Below are 17,861 nucleotides of genomic sequence, written 5' to 3' on the forward strand. Positions count from 1 at the left end.
AAAAGCAACAAAGTGTTTCCACACCTCACAAGCTACAGACAACAGACAACATGGAAAGCAGCAATACACAGCTAGGGATTATGTTCACAAATCTTATTGACCTTTAGCCATGTCTTCATGCATTTTGTGAAAGTGTGATATGTGGTACAGTTATGTGTGTCTGATGTGTGTATTCCAGACATGGGAAGCTCTCACAGAGAAATCGGATTTACTAAAGGTGCTTTTCCTTAAGGGAACTACACAGTCACCTCTCATGGCAGACCTTGTGGATCTGCTGCCATATGTTTGGGTTTTCTGTTGAACAAAAATACTGAGTGGAGGGGGAGCCAGGCCATTTAGGATCTTGAATACAAGACATGTGTCGGTGTATTGCACAAGATTTTCCCAACTCAGGAGCTCATGCTTTCTGAGGATGTAACAGTGGTGATGGCTATTGGGCTTCCTATCAAGCACTTTGAGAGCCTGTTTGTAGACAGACTGAATAGGTTTTGATGTTGTACAGCAAGCTTGGGCCCAACTAGTCAAGCAGTATGTAAAGTGGGGGAGTATCATACATTTGAAGTACAGTTTTGCTACCTCTGTAGTCAAACAATTTTCGTATAAATCGGAAATTAGCTGGGATGAATTTGAATGACCTTTTTCACATGCTTTTTAAAAGAGAGGTTGGAATCAAGTATGATGCCAAGGTGGTTAAACATGTTTTAAATGCACCCAAAATGTAATGATTGATTAAATTCTCTATCTCCATTTGTAAGTTAACTGTTGATATGCAGTACATACCCATATTTCCCATCAGTAAAATATTCAATTGCAACAAATTCAAATGCAGCAAATATCTTCATGACTTGACAATATTGGCTATTACTAATCAAATACCCCTGACACAGGTACAGCAAAGTTCATGAGATGTGCACAAGGACCTAGCTTTTATAAGCATATGTGCAGGCTCAAATGGCTCCAACAAAGACTTTTCTTTCAACACAAATGAAGTAATGAAGTAGTATTGCTTTTAAACCATTCTTCCTACTGAACAAGAGGCTGAGTGAAGATTGAGCCATTAGGTAACAGCCAGGGTCAGGGGGTTAGTGAGGGGGAGCTGTATGTCTGTCTCCCTGCCTGAGTCCACGCACGCACGCACGCACCCCCCTCCAGTCCAGGAGTTGGTTAGCGTGTTTATCCCTGAAATGTATTTATGACAGCTCAAAGAGGCTCCCTGGATGAAAGGCCTGTTGCTAGGAGACTCTGGCTGTCACATCTGAGAGAGGCCATTATTACAGAGAGCGTGGCATACCCCCTAGGAACATACGGATATGTATGTTCCTAGTCCTCCCCATCCTCCACTTTGTGTGTGCAGTGTGAGATTGAATGCATATGAGTGTCTGTGTGTTTGTTTGTTTGTGTAGCTGATTTGAAATGACTAGCTAGTTAGCGGAAGTAGTTGTTTCCATTACTCTTCAAGGGATGTGGCTTTTGTGGAGCAATAGGTAACAATGCTTCTTGGGTGGCAGTTGTCAATGTGTTCAGAGGGTCCCTGGTTCAAGTCCAGGTTGGGACAAGGAGCGGGACGGGAGCAATGATGTTACGGATGTGTAATATCGTATTGTATTGTAATGAAACAAGCAGGTAGCAGGTCTCGAACCCTCGACCTTCTAGCTCGAAGTCCAGAGCGCTTTCGACTGTGCATGCTCGAGCGGCAGAGTCAATATCTGCACTTATAAACCCAGGGTCGTTACAGTATGTATGAGTGTTTGTGAGTGAGTGTGTGTATGTAAGATGCCTGCGTGTAAGGGCCACTAAAATGGGGGTCTAACCACACTCAGAGGTAACACCTATTGATGTGTGTTGTTAATTAAATGGAAATGTTGTGCCATGTTAGCCAGAGTCCTCTCTCGACCTCGTCCCTTCCCCTCCCCTCCCCTGCCTTTCATCTCTAGCGCTCCGAGTTCATTAATTGGCTGGTAATTGAAGTCTATCACGGGCTGTGAGAATTTAAAGAGCAGATTGATCTGACACCTTTCCACCTCTCCTTGTTATTTCAATCTTCTTCATTATCCAAAGGAAATGGAACAATTATGAAAAATTGTTCCACTTCCATTTTTAGCTTATCGTATATTAAAACTGCTTTGATCTGAAGTTACTGTTCATTCCTTTGTGTAAGTACTTTCAAAAAATATAATTTGTGACACTATAATGACAATAATTGATCTTTTTTTCCAAATCGATTGAGCAGAGTGTATCCCTTGAAAGCCTGCCAAAGCTCAAGCTGGCCTTTGAGGTACATTTCTGCTATGGTTTGAGAATGTGTTGTTGGGATGACCTAGTATTGCCATTCCTTATGGATATATGTGTTGAATTCCAATCGAACCCTAGCCAATCCTGTAGATCTGAGAGGATTGTTAGGCGGAAGCAATTTGGCGACATTTCTATCTAGCCAATCAGAATACAAAATGAAGCTATTACTATAATGCCTATCCAATCCTCAAATCGGAACTACCTAGGATGTAGGGGCTTGGGGTCGATTTGGAATTCAGTGATCCAATGCATTTAATGACACCTTCTCCTCTGCAGGAATTTGAAATGGGTGGCCTAAGATCACTGGATGTGTTGAACTTTGGACTGATAGTGAAGAAGTGTTTGGGCTTACACAACATAGTAAGTGTCAATGGAACTGGAAAAGCAGCCAGAAGACCCAGATAGATTGATAAATGATTAGATCTCTGGCCCTCATCTCTGTCTCTTTCTCTCTCTCTTTTCCTCTCTCTCATGTGGTCTCTGTCTCTCTTTCTGTCTCTCTCTCTCTCCACATAGCAAATCCTTGACTACTAAACAAAACCGTTTCTGTATTTGTCACACTGTAAATGTTTCATGGTATTTTAAACAACACTCTTCATTTTTTAACTCAGTAATGTTGTTATTGTCTGTCCCATCATTCCTTTGTTCTGTGAACGTCAGGACAGTGCCCTGTTCATGGAGATTGATTATTCTGGCCAGGGGAGGTCACAAAATATGTATTCTCCTTACAGTGGAACGGTGACTGCCTGAGGAAAACAATTGACAAGAACAATTTCATTTCAAAATAATAAGTGCAGTTGACATGAAACTGGAATTCAAAATGTTTGGGTGTGATTCCATGTCTAACAAAGATTTTGTTTTAGCCTGATCCCAGGAATTTAGTTTGATACCCCATTTCAAGAGTATACAGTACATATATGTATGTCACAACTGCTGATGATCTTGAGTTGCAATTTCTATCATTATACCACACACCACACATGCTTTTAATAACTATTATCTCAATGTCTCAACTGTTGTCTCATGTTATTTGTCATATGTACTGGCACTGCTTGCCTGAAATATTTCCTATTACAGCTTGTGGGATAAATAAATTACTATATTGATTTGACATTGCTCCATCTCCTGCAAGATGAGTTACACAGAGAAGGAGGAGTCAGAGCAGTGTGGCCAACAGGTGGCGTTTTCCCTGCCCGCCACGGTCAGAGGCCCTGTGCCATGGAGAGCCCAATGCAGCCCCGATGGCACCATTTTCAAGGATGGGGCTGTCTACTACTAGAGCCCCGGGCTCAACCTGAAGAGGAGCAAGAGCGTGTGTGTGTGTGTGTGTGTGTGTGTGTGTGTGGCAGTGACTCAGTGAGTAGTTTTGAAGTGTGAGGATGTAGACATGTCCTTTCTGATGAAGGATCACACTGCTCAGAGGAGCATGTATGCTGTTATAGTTGTGTTTAATGTGTTTAGAATTTGCAAAAATTACATTAAATGAACCATGTAATACCAGATCACACACTGTTAGCCTAAACCATGTCTCACTAATAACAAATAACACACTGGCAGTCTAAACCATGTCTCACTAATACCAGAAAACACACCGGCAGTCTAAACCATGTAATACCAGATCACACACTGGCAGTCTAAACCATGTCTCACTAATACCAGATCACACACTGGCAGTCTAAACCATGTCTTACTAATACCAGATCACACACTGGCAGTCTAAACCATGTAATACCAGATCACACACTGGCAGTCTAAACCATGTCTCACTAATACCAGATCACAAACTGGCAGCCTAAACCATGTAAAACCAGATCACTCACTGGCAGCCTAAACCATGTAATACCAGATCACACACTGGCAGTCTAAACCATATAATACTAGATCACACACTGGCAGTCTAAACCATGTCTTACTAATACCAGATCACACACTGGCAGTCTAAACCATGTCATACCAGATCACACACTGGCATCCTAAACCATGTAATACCAGTTCCCACACTGGCAGCCTAAACCATGTCTTACTAATACCAGATCACACATTGGCAGTCTAAACCATGTCTTACTAATACCAGATCACACACTGGCAGTCTAAACCATTTAATACCAGATCACACACTGGCAGTCTAACCCATGTAATACCAGATCACACACTGGCAGTCTAAACCATGTAATACCAGATCACACACTGGCAGTCTAAACCATGTAATACCAGATCACACTGGCAGTCTAACCCATGTAATACCAGATCACACACTGGCAGTCTAATTCATGTAATACCAGATCAAACACTGGCAGTCTAAACCATGTAATACCAGATCACACACTGGCAGTCTAAACCATGTCTTACTAATACCAGATCACACACTGGCAGTCTAATTCATGTAATACCAGATCAAACACTGGCAGTCTAAACCATGTAATACCAGATCACACACTGGCAGCCTAAACATTGTCTAGCTAACATACTGCTTCCCACACTGGCAGTCTAAACCATGTCTTTCTAATACCAGATCACACACTGGCAGTCTAAACCATTTAATACCAGATCCCACACTGGCAGTCTAAACCATTTAATACCAGATCACACACTGGCAGCTACCATGTCTTACTAATATCCAGCCTGATCTGAGACCTGCTTTAGTGGTATTCCTGTTCTGTCTCTCTCTCCCGGCAGCTACACTGGATCTGATGAGTGTTATATTCTGTATGAAGACTCCCAGGCAGGGTTGGGGAGTAATGGATTACATGTAATCTGTTACATGTAAGGGAGTCCAAGAAAGCAGTAGCTGTAATCTGTTACGTTACCAGCAAAAATATTGTAATCAGATTACAGATACTTTTGAAAAACTAGATGATTACTTAGAGTATTACTTTTTAATTCATAAAGGATGTTGGCGAAAAAATAAATACATCTCGAACATATTCGAGTCAGCATTGAAAAAAGGCGCAATTTTAAATTTGTTACACCTGATCGAGTCTGACCACAAGTCAGTGACCATTATGATGACACCAAATGTGTTTGATGGATTGCGGGAAAAGAGCAAGAATAGGCTTTTGTTGGCTACAGTCCAAGCTATGTCTTCCAATGGTGCGTCTGCTGTCGGCATCCAAAGATTTCCCAATTTGAATAAACACATGGAGGTAAGGATGACAGCAGCGGTGTAGTCTACAACTATACGGATATCACTTAATATTGATATCAACGCAACAGTTAATCATCAAGGCAAATTGTCAAGGCAACAAAAAGCATCAGGAAAAAAGGCAAATATAACTTAAAATGTCTGTCTGCTGTTTCCATGACGATGAAGTCTACTATTTCAGTTTTTTGGATTATGTCATAAGAAGAAGGTGGTTTGCACGCAAAAATAGACAAACTTCAAAGTATTCCTTTTAAAATTTGTAATATCTTTACTGCTAACTAGTTATGGGAATGTGATGTCATTGAACAGATTGGTCTGACTCGCACAGAACATGACAGCCAAACATCTCTGTGCCAACACTGTAACTGTAGCTATATGTTAGTGCTATTTCATACAGTCCTACATCTTTATTTGCAGAATGTGGAAGAAATTACTAAAGATTGAGAATGTGCCTAACATAGGGATAGACAACGCTTTCTCCGAATGTGACATACATTCGATGGAAGGTCCACCAGGACAGGATGACAAAGATGATTTTTCGGTATTTCTTGAAGCACACTGGGATACCTGTTTGTCTATCTATAGAATAACCGTTTCTGTCTGTTAGATGATTATCTGTATGGTACAGAAAGGCACCCCCCCCCCCCCTCTCCCCATAGACTCAAAATGGGCTTGACCTTTTCATCAGAATTTGAATGCCATTTAGCTGTCTGGGCTTGTTCATACAGCATCTCAGAGTAAGTGTGCTGATCTAGTGTTACCTTTTACATAATAGTGAATGGATGGTGAAACCTAGATCAGCACTCTGAGACGCTTTATGAATACTGTCCCTGATGCACAAATATGCCCCCTAAAATCTCACAAGTACTCTTGCTTGATCATTTTCCTTATCATTTTCAAACACTTTCCCAGCTGAAATATCTTGAGTCAATAATTATTCAACCACCTTTGTTATGGCGAAAAATTAGCTTAACATGTCAAATAATAAGTTGTATGGACTCACTCTGTGTGCAATAATAGTGTTTAATATAATTGTTTTAATGACTACCTCATCTCTGTACCCCACACATATAATTATATGTAAGGTCCCTCAGTCGAGCAGTGAATTTCAAACAGATTCAACCACAAAGACCAGGGAGGTTTTCCAGTGCCTCACAAAGAAGGGCACCTATTGGTAGATGGGTAAAAATAAAAAAAGCTGACATTGAATATCCCTTTGAGCATGGTGAAGTTATTAATTACACTTTGGATAGTGTATCAATACACACAGTCACTACAAAGATACAGGAGTCCTTCCTAACTCAATTGCGGCAAGGAAGGAAACCGCTCAGGGCTTCACCATGCGGCCGATGGTGACTTTAAAACAGTTACAGAGTTTAATGCTTGTGATAAGAGAGAACTGAGGATGGATCAACAACATTGTAGTTACTCCACAAAACTAACCTAAATGACAGAGTGAAAAGAAGGAAGCCTGTTTTAGGACAATAACCTAAAACAAAAGGCCATACAAGGGACATGCATACAACTGTATCGGACTCTTTTAAAGAACTGTGTGACTCTCTGAATCTCGCTCAATTAATTAATGCGCCTACGAGACCGAATCCCAGAGCACCTAACAAATCAACGCTATTGGACATTATTCTAATGAATACCCCTCACAAATACACATCGACTGGGATATTCTGTAATGATGTCAGTGATCACTGTGCAATGGCCTGTGTTAGAAATACAATAATGACTAAAGGCAAACCCCGTTATATTTTTAAAAGACATTTTAGACAGTTTGATGAGCAAGCGTTCTTACATGATCTGTGACCATAATATTGACAGAGTAAGTCTGATTCCTTTTTATTTATTATTTATTTTTATTCATTTTTATATGAAATTTGTGTCCGTTTGTGATTAGCATGCCCCTGTGAAGAAATTTAGAATCAGTGGAAGGGACAATCCCTGGTTTTCAGATAACTTGGCAGAATTAATTAGAAAAATAAATATCTCTTGGGCTCTGTCACATGGGATGACGCTGGAGAGACGAAGCAGGTACGGGAAGTCAAGCATTTACTAAGAAACGGACATGGAACGAGACAGGAACAGCGTCAGCACAAGGGTAACAAAGACAAAAACAATTAATGCAGCAGCAGGGATCAGAGCAAGGGAACTGACAAATATAGGGGAGGAAATAAACAGGTGATGACTGAGTCCAGGTGAGTCCAATATCACTGATGCGCGTGACGAGGGAAGGCAGGTGTGCGTAATAGATGGCAGGGTTGCGTGATGCAGGGCAGCCTGTTCCCCCAAAGGGCAAGGGGGTGAAGAGCGGGAGCAGATGTGACAGTACCCCCCCCCCCTCTAGGGGCGCCACCCGGTGTCCCACCTGGGCGAACCGGCCGAGACATGGGCGCTGGGCAAGCCGGTCGGGGTGTGAAAGCCCAACGAACCGGCAGGAGCGTGGGAGCCTGGCGAGCCAGCTGAGGCATGGAAGCCTGACAATCCGGCTGAGGCAAGACGCCTGTTCGATCCCGCTGCAGAGAGGGAGCCCGAAGATCCGGTGGAGTGTGACGTGGAATGGAAACCCGCCGAGCCAACCGAGGCGAGGAAACCTCTTGAGCCAGTCAGGGTGTGGAAACCCGACGGGCTGGCTTAGGCACCCCCGGTTCCATCGGCGGCAGAATCCACCACGACGTCACCACCAACAACAACAACAAAAACTCCTGGACTGGCTGGGCGAACAAGAACTGATGATCCGGCTGAGGCCCGACGTGGGATGGGCGCCATCCGAGCCCATCGGGCGTGGAAGCCCGACGAGCTGGCTAGGCAACCCCGGTTCCATCGGCGGCGACCCAGAGCCAATCTCGCCACCAACCGGAATACCAGTACTCCCCGATGCTTCGTATGTTGGCTGCTGCATTCTGTCACATGGGATGACGCTGGAGAGACGGAGCAGGTATGGGAAGTCAAACATTTACTAAGGAACGGACATGGAACGAGACAGGAACAGCGTCAGCACAAGGGTAACAAAGACAAAAACAATTAATGCAGCAGCAGGGATCAGAGCAAGGGAACTGACAAATATAGGGGAGGAAATAAACAGGTGATGACTGAGTCCAGGTGAGTCCAATATCACTGATGCGCGTGAAGAGAGAAGGCAGGTGTGCGCAATAGATGGCAGGAGTGCGTGATGCAGGGCAGCCTGGCACCCTCAAGCGCCAAACAAAGACAAAACAAAGGAAAATAAGGTCAGGAACGTGACAGTACCCCCCCCCCCAAGATGCGGACTCCGGCCGCAAAACTGAACCTATAGGGGAGGGTCTGGGTGGGAATCTGTCCACGGTGGCGGCTCTGGCTCTGGACGTTGTCCCCACTTAAACAATGTTTTTTCCCGCCTCCTTAATCGCCCCCGTGGCCTCCTAACCACAACCACCCTCCATATCAACCCCACTGAACCAAGGGGTAGCACCGGACTGAGGGGCAGATCCTGGCTGGCGGGCGGCTCTGGCTGCTCCTGTCTGGCGGGCAGCTCTGACGGCTCGGGACAGACGGGCAACTCTGACGGCTCGGGACAGACGGGCAGCTCTGACGGCTCGGGACAGACGGGCAGCTCTGACGGCTCGGGACAGACGGGCAGCTCTGACGGCTCGGGACAGACGGGCAGCTCTGACGGCTCGGGACAGACGGGCAGCTCTGACGGCTCGGGACAGACGGGCAGCTCAGACGGCTCGGGACAGACGGGCAGCTCTGACGGCTCGGGACAGACGGGCAGCTCTGACGGCTCGGGACAGACGGGCAGCTCTGACGGCTCGGGACAGACGGGCAGCTCAGACAGCGCTGGGCAGGCAGGCAGCTCAGACAGCGCTGGGCAGGCAGGCAGCTCAGACAGCGCTGGGCAGGCAGGCAGTTCAGACAGCGCTGGGCAGGCAGGCAGTTCAGACAGCGCTGGGAAGGCAGGCAGTTCAGACAGCGCTGGGCAGGCAGGCAGCTCAGACAGCGCTGGGCAGGCAGGCAGCTCAGACTCTGGCTGCGCTGGAGAGGAGGAAGGCTCTGACAGCGCTGGACAGGTGGGAGCAACTGGAGAGACAGCCTGGTGCGGGGGGCTGCCACCGGAGGACTGGTACGTGGAGGTGGCACCGGATATACCGGACCGTGAAGGAGTACACGCGCTCTTGAGCACCGAGCCTGCCCAACCTTACCAGGTTGAATGGTCCCTGTAGCCCTGCCAGTGCGGCGAGGTGGAATAGCCTGCACTGGGCTATGCTGGCGAACCGGGGACACCATTTGTTAGGCTGGTGCCATGTACGCCGGCCCGAGGAGACGCACTGGAGACCAGATGCGTTGGGCCGGCTTCATGACACCCGGCTCGATGCCCAACCTAGCCCTACCAGTGCGGCGAGGTGGAATAGCCCGCACTGGGCTAAGCGCGCGTACTGGCGACACCGTGCGCTCCACCGCATAACACGGTGTCTGACCAGTACGACGCCCTCTCACTCCACGGTAAGCACGGGGAGTTGGCTCAGGTCTCCTACCCGGCTTTACCACACTCCGCGTGTCCCCCCCCCCAAGAAATTTTTGGGTCTGACTCTCGGGCTCCCAACCGTGTCGCCGCGCTGCCTCCTCATACCAGCGCCTCTCTGCCTTCGCTGCCTCCAACTCCGCCTTGGGACGGCGATATTCCCCTGGCTGAACCCAGGGTCCCTTGCCGTCCAGGATCTCCTCCCAAGTCCAGGAGTCCTGTGTCTGTTTCTGCTGCTGCTGTCGCTGCCCTTTTCCACTCTGCTTGGTCCTTTTTTGGTGGGTGTTTCTGTAACGAAAGTCATTTTCTTCCTCCTCCTCGGACGAGGAGAGGCGAGAAGGATCGGACCAATACGCAGAGTGGTGTGGAATACATGATGAATTTATTTAAACAAGACGAACACGAAGCACACTTGATAAATTACAAAATAACAAAAACGATGTAGACCGACCTGGACATGAGAACTTACATAACACGAAGAACGCACAAACAGGAACAGACTAAACAAACGAAACAGTCCCGTGTGGTACATACACAGACACGGAAGACAATCACCCACAAACAAACGGTGTGAACAGCCTACCTTAATATGGTTCTCAATCAGAGGAAACGTCAAACACCTGCCCCTGATTGAGAACCATATAAGGCTAAATAACAATGAACCCAACATAGAAACACATAACATAGAATGCCCACCCAGCTCACGTCCTGACCAACTAAACAAAGACAAAACAAAGGAAAATAAGGTCAGGAACGTGACATATATACAGATGACACAGTCATATATTCATGTGCTCCTTCTCTAGTTCAGGCTGTTGAAGAGCTCCAGACTGCTTTTCCGTCACTGCAGGCCTCCCTTTATGATCTCAAACTGGTCTTGAATGTACAAAAACCTAATTCATGACCTTTGTCACATCTGGTGGCTTATCTATTGAAAAGTGTCATCATACAAATACCTAGGTATTTGGTTGGATGACAAGTTGTCTTTTAAAGTTCATGTGCATAATCTTGTGACAAAGCTTAAATTGAATTATTATAATTTTTTCTTCGTAATAAGACTTGATTCCCGCTTATGGCTAGAAAGAAGCTTGTTCAGGCCACTTTTCTTTCTGTAATTGATTATGGTGACTTGTTGTATATGCATGCAACCTCCTCTGTCTTACAGAGACTGGACTCTGTTTATCATGCATCCTTGCTCTTTATTCCAAATACCAAGTCACTCACCCAACATTGTACCTTGTACCAAATGGTAGGTTGGACCTCACTTTATATGTGCAGAAAGATACATTTGTATGTGTTCATCTAGAAAGCCCTTTTGGGTAAACTCCCTCTTTACCTCTGTAGTCTGGTCTCCTTCGCCACCAGTAGGTAAACTCCCTCTTTACCTCTGTAGTCTGGTCTCCTTCACCACCAGCAGGTAAACTCCCTCTTTACCTCTGTAGTCTGGTCTCCTTCACCATTAGCAGTTACCATACCCGGTCTGCTAGGTGGTTGCTACTTAAAGTCCCCAGGACATTCACAGTATTAGACAAGACTGCCTTCTCTTCACGTGCACGAGAGGCATGTAATAGTCTACAATCCATGCTTCATCTAGATATGTTAGTGCCACTGAATGGATTTAAAATATTAATGGGCGACTGTTACGGAGGAGTGTAAATGCTTTTTTTTTAGGCTGGATCATGTTGTTGTAATGTTGTATGTTTTAATTCTGTAATGTATTGATTGTTGCTGCCTTCTTGGCCAGGTCTCCCTTGAAAAAGAGACTCTGGGTGTCAATGGGCTTTTCCTGGTTAAATAAAGGTTCAATAAATTAATAAAAATAAACACTGGAGTTGCGTACCAAGACAACATTGAATGCTCCTGGTCTAGTGGTCTAGTTACAGTTTTGACTTAAATTGGCTTCCAAAACTATGGCAAGACTTGAAAATGGCTGTAGCAATGATCAACAACCAACTTAATAGAGCTTGAAGAATTTTAAAAATAATAATGTGGAAATATTGTACAGTCCAGGTGTACAGTCCAGGTGTGCAAAGCACTTATTAGAGACTTATCCAGATAGACTCTCAGCTGTAATCGCTACCAAGGTGATTCTAACTCAGGGGTGGGAATACTTATGTAAAAGAGAGATTTCAGTATTTCATTTTCAATATATTAGAAAAAAATTCTATAAACATGTTTTCACTTTGTCTATTATGGGGTAGTGTGTGTCGATGGGTGAGAAAAACATATATTTAATCAATTTTGAATTCAGCCTGTAACACAACAAAATGTGGAATAAGTCAAGGCACTGTATGTCTATTTTCATGATATTTACACACAACAATACCTCAAGATTTCTTTTCAATTTTAGTTGAAATATTTTCCTAACATCCGTGTTTCCACCTCCAACCATGAACTCTCTGCCCTCGTCATAGGTAATTACTAATTATCACATCCATATACTCATCTCAGCTGGATGTATTCAAGTTCAAATTCACTTCTAGTGTGCAGGCCCTTTGGTCTGGTGGTCTGGGTACATGTATGCTTCGATACCTGTCTTCAACTTTCTCACGTTGTCTCCTCCTAAACTTTCTCCCACGCTGTTTGTAATCTTTTTGAATGAAGCACTTTTTTTATCTTTAAAAATACAAAGAAATTCACTTCTGGGAGTTATGTTGTAGAGCACAGGATCTGAAAAGAATATCAATCAATATCAATCATTCTACCTCATTATAACTTGAAAATAATGTGTTTACCTGAAAAACAGCAATTAATCCAGCATATTTAATATGTGCAGAGGCATAAACAACAGTCTCCATGTAATAGAATTTGTGTTCATCTGTTCTGTATAACTATCTGGAGGGTGATGATTCATCTTTCAAGGTCAATAATCTGTTATGTGTGTAAGTGTCTGTTTCTATGTATGTGTACTGTGCGTGCATGTGTGTGTGTGTATGCCTGTCTGTAAGAGTGTAGGTACGCTCATATATTTAACAGCATATTTGTGCTTTTCATGCTTAATTGATATAACTGAATGAGTCACTTATCACGCCCAGGATGCGTTCTCCCGTTCACCAACATTGAGCAGCAGATGAGGAAGATCAAGGAGGTGTGTCGGGATGGGAAGGCCAGGAGGGCCCTTTCTAATAAGAATGGGCCTCCTCAGTCTCGGGTAACATGTGAACAGACCGTCTTCCCCATATACAAGAGTGTCATGACCTTTGACCTCAGCAAACAGCACAACCTGCTGGTGACCGGAGGGATGGACAGGGTGCTGCGTCTGTGGAACCCCTATGTCCTTGGGTGAGGAAACGCATAGGAAACTCTTATGTTTAGGAGAGCTACTAGGTGTGCAGGCTTTTTATCCAGCCCTGCAGTAAGGCACCGGCATTGTTATTACACAGCATGATCATTAAACAGGTGCACCTTGTGCTGGAGACAATAAAAGGCCACTCTAAAATGTGCAGTTTTGTCATACAACACAGTGCCACAGATGTCTCAAGTTTTGAGGGAGCGTGCAATTGGCATGCTGACTGCAGGAATGTCCACCAGAGCTGTTGCTAAAGAATGTAATGTTCATTTCCCTACCATATGCCGCCTCCAAAGTTATTTTAGTGAATTTGGCAGTACGTCCAATCGGCCTCACAACCGCAGACCATGTGTAACCACGCCAGCCCTGTACCTCCACATCAGGCTTCTTCACCTGCGAAATCGTCTGAGACCAGCCATCCGGACAGCTGATGAAACTGTGGGTTTGCACAACCGAAGAATGTCTGCGCCAACTGTCAGAAACCGTCTCAGGGAAGCTCATCTGTGTGCTTGTCGTCCTCACCAGGGTCTTGACCTGACTGCAGTTCGGCGTTGTAACTGACTTCAGTGGGCAAATGCTCACCTACGATGGCCACTGACACGCTGGAGAATTGTGCTCTTTCAACTGTACTGGGCAGATGCAGACAGTGTGTATGGCGTTGTGTGGGCGAGCGGTTTGCTAATGTCAATGTTGTAAACAGATTGCCCCATGGTGGCAGTGGGGTTATGGTTGGGCAGGCATAAGATACAAACACAAGTGCATTTTATCGGTGGCAATGTGAATGCACAGATATTTTGATGAGATCCTAAGGCCCATTGTCGTGCCATTCATCCGCCGCCATCACCTCATGTTTCAGCATGATAATACACAGCCCCATGTCGTAAGGATCTGTACACAACTCCTGGAAATTGAAAATGTCCCAGTTATTCTATGGCCTGCAAACTCACCAGACATGTCACCCATTGAGCATGTTTGGGATGCTCTGGATCGACGTGTACGACAGCGTGTTCCAGTTCCCGCTAATATCCAGCAACTTCGCACAGCCATTGAAGAGGAGTGGGACAACATTTAACGGGCCACAATCAACAGCCTGATCAACTCTATGCGAAGGAGATGTGTTGTGCTGCATGAGGCAAATGGTAGTCACACCAGATAGTGACTGGTTTTCTGATCCACATCACTACCTTTTTTAAAGGTTTTCTGTCACCCAATAGATGCATTTCTGTATTCCAGTCATGTGCAATCCATAGATTAGGGCCTAATGAATTTATTTACATTGACTGATTTCCTTATATGAACTGTAACTCAAAATCTTTGAAATTGTTGCATTTTGTGTTTATATTTTTGTTCAGTGTGTATGTATGTATGTATGTATATGTGTGTGTATGTATGTACAGTGGAACGAAAAAGCATGTGAACCCTTTGGAATTACCTGGATTTCTGCATAAATTGGTCATACAATTTGATCTGACCTTCATCTAAGTCACAACAATAGACAAACACAATCTGCTTAAACTAATAACACACAAACAATTATAGGTTTTCATGTCTTTATTGAACACACCATGTAAACATTCACAGTGCAGGGTGGGAAAAGTATGTGAACCCTTGGATTCAATAACTGGTTGACCCTCCTTTGGCAGTAATATCCTCAACCAAACTTTTTCTGTAGTTGCGGATCAGACCTGCACAGCGGTCAGGAGGATTTTTTTTGTTTTATTTCAGCAATATTCTTGGGATGTCTGGTGTGAACTGCTCTTTTGAGGTCATGCCACAGCATCTCAATCGGGTTGAGGTCAGGACTCTGACTGGGCCACTCCAGAAGGCGTATTTTTTTTCTGTTGAAACAATTCTGTTGATTTACTTATATGTTTTGGGTCGTTGTCCTGTTGCGTCCCCCAACTTCTGTTGAGCTTTAATTGGCGGACAGATAGCAATACATTCTCCAGCAAAATGTCTTGGGAATTAATTTTTCCGGCGATGATAGCAAGCTGTCCAGGGCCTGAGGCAGGAAAGCACCCCCAAACCATGATGCTCCCTCCACCACACTTCACAGTTGGGATGAGGTTTTGATGTTGGTGTGCTGTGCCTTTTTTTCTCCACACATAGAGTTGTATGTTCCTTCCAAACAACTCAACTTTAGTTTCAGCTGTCCACTGAATATTTAGCCAGTAGCGATGTGGAACATCCAAGTGCTCTTTTGCAAACTTCAGACGTGCTGGAATTTTTGGGGGGACAGCAGTGGCTTCTTCCATGGTGTCCTCCCATGAACACCATTTTGGTTTAGTGTTTTACGTATCGTATGCTCGTCAAGAGAGATGTTAGCATGTTCCAGAACCTCAGTGAGCATTCTGCACTGTGCTCTTGCAGTCATATTTGCAGGACGGCTACTCCTAGGGAGAGTAGCAACAGTTCTCATCTATATCATTCGTAGCCGTCTATTTATCACCACAGAATGATGGTTACACAGGGCTGACTTTCAATAGATCGCAGCGAGTGAGCTGCTCTGCTACGTACGAAACCTTGACCCAGAATCAGGTCGTCTTCCCCACAAACATGCGATGCGCATCAGGAGAGGGGCGGCAACTCATATGGCCACACCCCAACCCCATCACAAATGGCTCTACTCACCTGCCAAAAGAGGCAGGTTATCCCGGGCCAACCGAAGATCCGCGCCGCTATGGTATCGTTAGGTTTGGTGGGGATTCTGACGTAGAGGCATTCAGTCATAATCCCACAGATGGTAGCTTCGCACCATTAGCTCCTCAGCCAAGCACATACACCAAATGTCTGAACCTGTGGTTCCTCTCGTACTGGACAGGATTACTACAGGTGGGTACGCTCCTTTGAACTTCATCAAGTTGACATTCAGTGATCCGTGCACAATGGGTACCTAGACTTCTTCCGTTCGTTTTATGGGTCTGCAGTAAATCAATGGGCGTGGATGGTACTACCCACATCAGATGTAGGCCTCCCTCCCCATACAAGCTGGAGATACCTCTCCCCACTTTATCGGGCATGAGCCAGATACATGCAATGCCCTATCACTGTGGGGCCAATGAGTCTAGTCAGTGTAGAGGAGACCTCCCCACCTACAATGTGTGGTGTCCCGCAATGAGGCAAGCCTGAGGCCTGGTTGTGTCAGCTAATGGTAAGGCACATGTCATCTCCAATACATGCTCCAAGGAGCGTGGAGGAGAGCTCCCACATAGAATGTGTAGAGTCCCGCACCCAGGCGGACCTGGCAGTATCCATAACCGCTAAGCACATTCCATCTCCATTTAGTGTTCCACTGTTAACGGGTCCAGCCCGAAGCCAGCATTCGATTCAAACCTTCGCGGTTTAGAGTTAGCTAAGTATACAGGGGATGAGTGTTTAAATGTTTCACCACAGCCGCTCTGCAATCTGATTGATGCCAGTAGTACACTTTCATCAGCCGTTTCCCAGGATTTAACTCCCACCTCCCAGCCAAAGCCAGGGATGCGTTCAAGCCATCATTCTCAGATTGGCTTCCTGTCAAGGTCAGGATTCTTTACAAGAGCCCCGCAGCAAATCATTGAGTCTGGTGGAACCGCCCTCACATTTTCATGCTTGACCGAAAGCCCCATATTCCAGGACCGACTGCCGACTGCCGCCTTCCGTAAACGATCAACAACCATCACCATCTGCAGGTAACTCCCGTTTGGTTTGCATTGTTAGCGACACCTGAAAACAGCTGACATACAGGGGGGATTGGAAGATCCCTGAAAGAGGGCTACCTCGTTATCTCCCTTACCCCCCTGTACTAACATGCTAGAGACAGTTTGTCTCCTAGCCATTGGAGAGACACCCTCAAACAGGTGACACACAGAGTAGGGGTTGGAAGAGCCCTCAAAGGGCTATGGTACTATTTATCCTGAAGTTATGGATCTGACTTTGCCGTCTTCCCTTACTTCCCCTGTCTTATCCTATCCGAGGTTGTCACTCTCAGCCGGACCAGTGTTTCGTTCGACCTGAAGGCACCACGAACTTCCAACGATGGCGAGAGGAGGGCGACGGAGCGACTGCTCCCCCAGCCGCGGCTCAAGCCCCGCTTCGCACCCCAGCCCGACCAACCCAGCCCTTAGAGCCAATCCCATTCCAGGGCGCCCTGCCCTTCACAAAGAAAAGAGAACTCTCCACGGGGCTCCCGCCAGCTTCTCCAGGATCGGCCGTGTTACCGCACTGGACGGCGCCCGTCTCAGCTAGTCCGTGGACATTCTGAAGTAGTTTGACGTCAGTAGGTCACATGAGGTGTGCAATGTGTAGGGTGTGCAATGTGTAGACCCACTAATTGTTCGGTCTGAACCTTGTTAGAGGTCAGTAGGTCACATGATGAAGGAGCTATTGAAATTCTAAAGATTACAAAATTCATGTAAAATCGTGTGAGATGAAAATGGACAAACTAAAGGGTGTGCAATGTGTAGGCCCACCTAGTGCACATTTAGAACCTTCTTTGAGTCCAGTAGGTCACATGACCAAATAGCTATTGAAATTAGAATGTTTCCAAAATTCATGTAAAATCAGCTGAGATGAACACTAAATGTGTAGGCCCATCTAGTGTACATTCTGAACCTCGTTAGAGGTCTGCCATTACCTGTGTGACCTTTGAC

The sequence above is a fragment of the Salvelinus alpinus genome, chromosome 22 (genome assembly GCF_045679555.1).
Source record: "Salvelinus alpinus chromosome 22, SLU_Salpinus.1, whole genome shotgun sequence".
Taxonomy (NCBI): Eukaryota; Metazoa; Chordata; class Actinopteri; order Salmoniformes; family Salmonidae; genus Salvelinus; species Salvelinus alpinus.